The sequence below is a fragment of the Chroicocephalus ridibundus genome, chromosome Z (genome assembly GCF_963924245.1).
Source record: "Chroicocephalus ridibundus chromosome Z, bChrRid1.1, whole genome shotgun sequence".
Classification (NCBI taxonomy): domain Eukaryota; kingdom Metazoa; phylum Chordata; class Aves; order Charadriiformes; family Laridae; genus Chroicocephalus; species Chroicocephalus ridibundus.
In genome coordinates, this window is record NC_086316.1 from 13784039 (window position 1) to 13790813 (window position 6775).

Below are 6775 nucleotides of genomic sequence, written 5' to 3' on the forward strand. Positions count from 1 at the left end.
CACTTCTTCATAAAGGGACCAGTTCTGTGAAAACCTAAATCCATTCCGTTGTTGATGACTTGGCCCAAAGCACACTTTCCAATCTTTCTAGACACGATTTATATCCACCATAAAGAGTAATTCTGACAGATGTTTAGCAGGCTCCAGGGACTGTGGAGATCCTGCTGCTCTGAGTTTATTAGAACCCATTTTTTCACCTCTGAGGAGATGGGGTGGTCTTAGGCATCCGTGGAACCGTCAATTCTATGTATTCCTAATTTACGGTGTGCAAAATCCATCAGGGCTACTCTGCTGTATTCTCACTTGGCATTTCTTGGAAAAATGCGTTGCTTGGATGGTACCTGATGTCACTGAGGTCAGGAATTTGATTACATGCTTTTGTTTGATGATGAAAATGCCTTTGATGCAATTGAAATATCCATGTCTTTTCCACATGTCCATCTGTCATTTAAATGCATATCTGATTCTTTTGCTTGAAGAGAAACAAGTGGGATTATAAATAATTTGCAAGCAGTTGACTGTTGTAGGATTTAAACCAACTTGTGTGTGGCTGCTGTAACACACGTGATTTCGACATTGTTAGTGCTTTTGCCTGTGAAAAGGAATGAACCTCAGAGCTATCTCCAGTGAGCTGGTCACTCTGTCTTTTATGATTTTTACTGCTATTTTGTATCCTAGTTTTGCTATACTTTGTCTAGATCTAAACCCCCGTCAGTTTCTCCTAGATCTTGTTAACTTTCCGAAGTTAAGGTTTCTAATTATTTCTGTCTATTCAGATAGGTATTTCTATCTATTCAGAAACAAGCTTATATATTTTTCCAGAGATAGAGAAAGCATATACCGCTGTTTTCATTCAAGAATCAATATGGAGAAAAAACAATACAATCTCAGAGGCCAAATTGCACACAATTTGCCCACAAAAGCCTGTCTCCCATTCAGTTCAGTAGAAACTTAACTTCATCCGTACATTAATGAACGCATTTTTGTTCATTATGAACACATACATTTTCCCTCAGTTGCAGGGTAGCATTAAAATGTAACCGGAGGTAGAAAAACAAGAGATACACAACCTGAAGCCTTCTTGAAGGTTTTGAGATAGAAGCATGTTTTCAGATTCCAAGTACTTATTTGCATTACTTTTCCTATAGCTTGCTAATGTGGCCTGTGCCAAGTTTCATCGTCTTGGGACTTTGGTTTCTTTACCTGCTAATTAGCACATGTCTCAAAGACAGGGCTTGCCTAATGACTTTTACTTCTATGATTCTCAGATGAAGATGTGACAAAGTCTCTTGATTTCAAGTTCCTTTTTCTTTTCATTTCTGACCACCAAATTTAGAGTTGATGTTGTTCCTCTACTGTCTAGTTAGAAGAATTGAACTTAGATTTAATCGTTTGCTGAGTTCTCTACCGTACCATCCAAAGGTAGTTCTTCATGGTGGCTCTGTATGAGAGTGGTAGGGTAATGGGGTCCCAATCTGGATTCTGGAAAGAAAAAAGAACAGCTGCAAAGATTTTTCCTAAGACAAAGCAGAGCAAATGAAATCAGAAAGTTTTAACGTCTGAGATGAAAGGGAAGGAGAGAAACCGTGCCTAGGAAACCTGCTTCATTATTGTCAAAAGTCTAAAAGTTAGAAAAATTAGAAATTAATGTAGTTCACTAGCAGACATGTTTGGAAAAGCAGTGAGAACTGCTTTCTTTAGAAAAGACCCCCTATATTTTATTCTCCAGTACTTTGGAATTCTGCAGTGATTAGAAAATTGAGAACTTTGAAGAGATGTGTTATGAACTTAGAAATAGCAAAGGAAGTCCTGGTCTGGAGCTTGGTGAAACTGGGAAAATCTTGTCAGATTGGCATTGCAAAACAGTTTTTTTCAGTGTGATGCTATAATACTAGAAACCCTAACGAAAACACCAATTAGCTGTTACCTCGTGCCTGCTCTTCCTGGGAGCTCTCCTCTTCCTCTTCTTTGGTGGAGGTGAATTTCACTACAAGCAGTAATAATGAAGAAGCTGAAGTTACACAGGATGAATCTCTTAGGAGTAGAAACTAACTACTTACAAAAAACCCAGTCTAGTTACAAATTTTAAGTCAGAACTATTTTTGCAGAAGCACTTTCCAGATCCATGTTTGATTTTTGATGGCTGTGTATGGAAGGCAATGCGTCATTTGCCCACAGTGCTATGGCTGGTTTAAGAGTTTGCACGTGAGACCCCCTTTCACACTTCTTGGCAGAGCGGATAAGCGTAATAGCCAGCACCAGGATGTCACTTCCTATATGCAGTTAGTCACTCAGCAAAAATATCATTACCGTTATAGGCCATTTTAGTCATCCTGCATTGTTCAGTCTAAATTGTTACAGAAATGTCTTAAAGGAATGATTCAGGCAGAAGTGGGAAGGGGTTCTGTCAATCTGTCCACAGTGCCACGTGTGTTGACAGGCACTGTGGCGTTCCTTATTTTCTGCAATTAATTCAGATGTGGGCTCTCCTTAAACATGAACTGAAAACAGTGTTGGTGATCACAGAGGTCACCAGACAGCAGGAGACAGGATAAGAGGATTCTTGAGCCATAATGAAATGAAGTGGGAACCCGTGGGATCTGATCACTCACAAGCCAAATTACGTCTATGAATGTATTTGGTTAAAAGGTGGAGGGCAGCAGGATATTCATTCTCTCACACCTGTGGCTCTGTAAGTTTCTGTAGTAGTTTGGGACTGGTTTAGCATTTCTTGAGCTAACCTCTCATTATTTTGTCTTGTTCTTAGAACAGCTGTATCGGTAACGAATGCAACACAAGATACAACTTGAGATGCATAGCTGCCAGGTACGTGTGCCAGGCTCTTTCTGGACCTTACTACTACTTAAGCAGCTGTATATAGTTTCACACGGCTTCAGTGGTATCTTCTGCTACTTACCTTTTTCCTGCAAATTCTGCATAGTCTTCTTTAACAGATCCACTCCGTCATCCAGGTGGGACACAGGTGCCCTTGCAGAAATTTCTAAATGAATGCATATTCAGTTAAACTCCTATCTTTGCCAAATAAGCCTGGTATTTTCCAGAGAGTATTCACAAAATGGGAGTATTCACAAAAGCAGTCACGTCCAAGTGAGACAGATGGTTTTCAGCCTACCTAGTTGTGCTTTGACTGAGTTGTGGCTCATTAAATACAGTCGTTCGTACAGAGAAAGCAACCCTTCCCTTCTTTGAAAATTTGTATTGCACTACTCTGTAGCTGCCTAAAGTGCAATTGAAATGAATGTTCTGAAGGCCACATATAACATGTTTCTTCCTCCATTTTTTGATTCATAACTTTTTTTGTTTCCAGTCAGCAACATTCTTATCAATGAATAGTACAAATTTTGAACGTACTTTGTTCAAGGACAGAGTAGTACAGCACAGTTCCTCTCTCTTTCATCTTCCCCTTCCTGATACATTAGAGGAAGAAAGAGTTAATGAATGTCTATTCCTTACAGGAGTATTTTAAAATTCCATTGTTGAACGTTATAATGCTGTGGTATTACAAATTATCTATTTCAGATGTTGACAGAAAAAAAGCCAAGCTGACTTCATCCTTGAGGTGTTCCATCGTCCGCCCTTTTGTCTGTCCCACCGCGGACAGGCTTTTCATTTCTGTCCCATCTATGAGCAACAGACATGCCATTGTGTGAGCAAAGGACAGGGCACTGTTCTAACAGGATCCCAGATGTGTTTATCCCACCCTGCTACTACAGACTCCCCACTGAATTTGCGTGTGTTTCTAAGGCAGTCGTTTGGCTCGTGTGGAGACAGCGACTCCGTGAAACAATATTAGCAGCAAATAACTGCAAATGTGAAGATCACATTATACGAAAGGGAGAATTCCACTTCACATACAATTTTGAACACCCGGTCTTGAAGAGACGGAATATCTATATTTGCAACTTAATTTCATTTTACTGGTTTCTATAATCTTCTTACCAGGACTTTGTTCAACATTAGTGGCGTTTTTATCATCGTCGTCTTCCTTCTCCTCTTCCCAGTAATCTCCAGGTAGCTCGACTTTGGAGTAATTCAGAAAATGCTCAGTCAGTAACTGCCTAGTCAAATACATGCTTTTTTGAAAACCTGTATTCGCTGGTGACTTGACAGGCTGCAAATGTTTGCTGCAACAAGTGACTAAAACCAGTTCAATAAATTACAAAGCAGTACTATTCACTTTTTCAAAATGCTGTTATTATTTAATGATGGTCTTTATAGTTATACGATGCTGTATTTCTAAATCTGGCTAGTTTCCAACAGCTTTGTGCACACGCCGACATTCATGAACTCGCTCCTGCCACAGGCTCCCCACTTGGCTCTCAGCTGCAGCCTTCGCTGTACAGTGTGCCACTCACAATATTCCTCTGTCAGGGCAAAAAATTATGTATGCTAAGAGTACAATATTCCAGTCTTGGGTCTGGAGCGTAAGATAATGGCTACAATGGTCAGGAATCCAAGGGTACTTTTTTTACCTTGTGAAACAATACTTTTTTCCCTTTCCCTGTATGAAACAGGGCATCTGAGCTGGATCCAGCCGGAGAAACAGTCGGGAGTGTTTCAGTGTTACTGTTTTGCGGTTCCTGGTGACGGAACTCTGTGCTGTTTCTGCGGCACTGGCTGTCCCTGCACCTCTAGAAAGCTCAGAGGCAAACCCCATGTGATTCTCAATCTGCCCGTGGCTTGGTTCACAGGACTGAGCAGATGCTCCTCTCACTGGTGTTACGGGTGCTAATGGTTATGCTGGGTGGTGGCTGGATGTGCTGGACAAGCTCCATGCACTTTGGCCTCCCATGCGCTTTTGAACGTGCACATTGGCAGAACCAGTCCAGCTGCAGAAAATGTCTTTAAAATAAACAGTATAAGGGAATGGTCTCATTAAGCTCTCTGAGGAAGAACTTCATTTAACTAAAGAATAACAGAAGGAAGAAGTACCTCCTGCCTTGATATCTAGCAGAACGTAAGCTCTGTAATCATTTTTACCAGAACAAAGTTTTGATGAGAACATACCCTCAGGTGAAATAAATGTTCTGGTAGTCTCTGCAAAAGTGAGGAGGGATAAAAAGCCAAGCAGGATGACTTTCATAGTGGGAATGGTGCCGCTGCTCCAGGGTATCCCGGTCTCTGCAGCTGCTGTCCCTTGTGAGAAGTGGGATACACCCTCAGAGGTACCTGTGATGTCACCGTGATGTCATCACTGTTCTGAGAGCTGCCCTGCAGTTGTCAGCAGGAGAAGCCGAGCCCACCCATCTGGGAAGACCCCACAAATGACACTGGGGCGAAGAGGATTCTTACCTCAGATAACGCGATTTTGCTTTAATGTCTTTAGCCTTACACGTGGAGCCGCAGAGGGCCCTGGGTGGGCAGACGGACTGAGCAGCTCCTCTCCCATGGAACTCCTCACGCTTAAACCACCTGTGGGCTCCAGGGGGGAGGAGTGCACTTGGTACTGCCCTTTGTAGTAGATCACTTTTTTGGCAAAAAAAAAAGCCCAAACCCGAAACCCTTCTCCTGCTGAAGAGTCTTGTTGCATCACACATCCTGTGACTCAATCTACACGCATAAGGTTCAACATGTAATGGATATCTAAGGGTAATTTGCTGAAAAATAGAAACCGAGCAGAGCCGTGACATGATAGAGCTACCTTGTGAAATAGAACATCCTGTTTGGCAAGACCAGGTCAGACCACTGGACGCCGAGAAGAAAGTTTCTCGATCAATGATGCGGCAACAACTGTAGTTCGCGATAACCTTAGGCCTTATATGGAGTAAACTAAGGGTTTAGAGAACAATGTTGCCATAGAGATAGGGGCCCTTGTGTGACCACGCGTGAGCCTAAGAAATTGTTTTGCAAGAAGGAGTGTGTTCAACCTATATCTTCATGTAAACATTAACTAACTTTGTGCTTTAGAAAGAGACACGTACGCAGAAAAGCAAGATGTGCTCAGCAGCCGCGACGTCCGCCCCTGCGAGGATAAAAGGAGGATCCGTGCGCTTCGCAATTTGCGAGCCTGGTGGAGCTGCGACTCCCCGGCCGCCCAGCGCTGCTTTTGCTTTCTTATTCAATAAAAATTGATTAAACTTTTGATCGACTTGACGTGTTTATAACAAACACAACTTTCAGCTCTCACCGATTCTTTTTGCTTGACTGTAAGCTACAGCTGTTCCAAACGCATGTTTCTGATCACTAGGTTTTTTGCCTGAACTCTAAAGACTTCATTGCTTCAAAATACGACGTTCTTTGTTTAGATAATGCAGAATATAGACTTGTAGTAATGGCTGGCATGGTGCATTTTAAATGAGACACCAAGGAAAGGTATCCTATCCCTGACCTGTAGCAGTTTGTCCAGCTCCTCTTGAGCCTGCCACTGTGCCAGAGCCTTGTAAAGAAATGTTGTGGTCTGAGACTCATTCTAGCTTCTATGAACTGAAAAAAAGAGCAAAAAAAGCCCAGACCACGAAAGTCCTGCATAAGGAAGTGACAAAGCTCCCTCTGCTGACTACAGAAAGAAAAATCAGGCTTTTACAAGGTAAATGAAAAAATGGGCTCTGAGAGGAAAGAGTGTTGCAGAAGAAAAACATGAAGCAAACCCGAAGACTGAGAACAATATAATTACACTGGGAGACTAGAAGTCCATAGTTAGCAAATACTTATTCAATCAACACTGACATAAGCTGACTTACTGCTGACCCTTGTGACTCAGCATAAGCAAGAGTTTTAAACCACCTAAACCTCCATTCTACTTCACCAAGAGGAA

The 6775-nt window shown here is 41.9% G+C and overlaps 1 long non-coding RNA gene across 1 annotated transcript; it reads right to left on the reverse strand.

The window, feature by feature from the left end:
* Positions 1-1419: 1419 nt before the first annotated feature.
* Positions 1420-5415, reverse strand: LOC134508790 (uncharacterized). The gene is made up of 5 exons (XR_010069143.1): positions 5314-5415; positions 3961-4041; positions 2918-3001; positions 1928-1987; positions 1420-1482 (listed from the first exon to the last, which is right to left on the reverse strand). It is a non-coding gene; the product is annotated as an uncharacterized LOC134508790 (long non-coding RNA).
* Positions 5416-6775: the final 1360 nt, after the last annotated feature.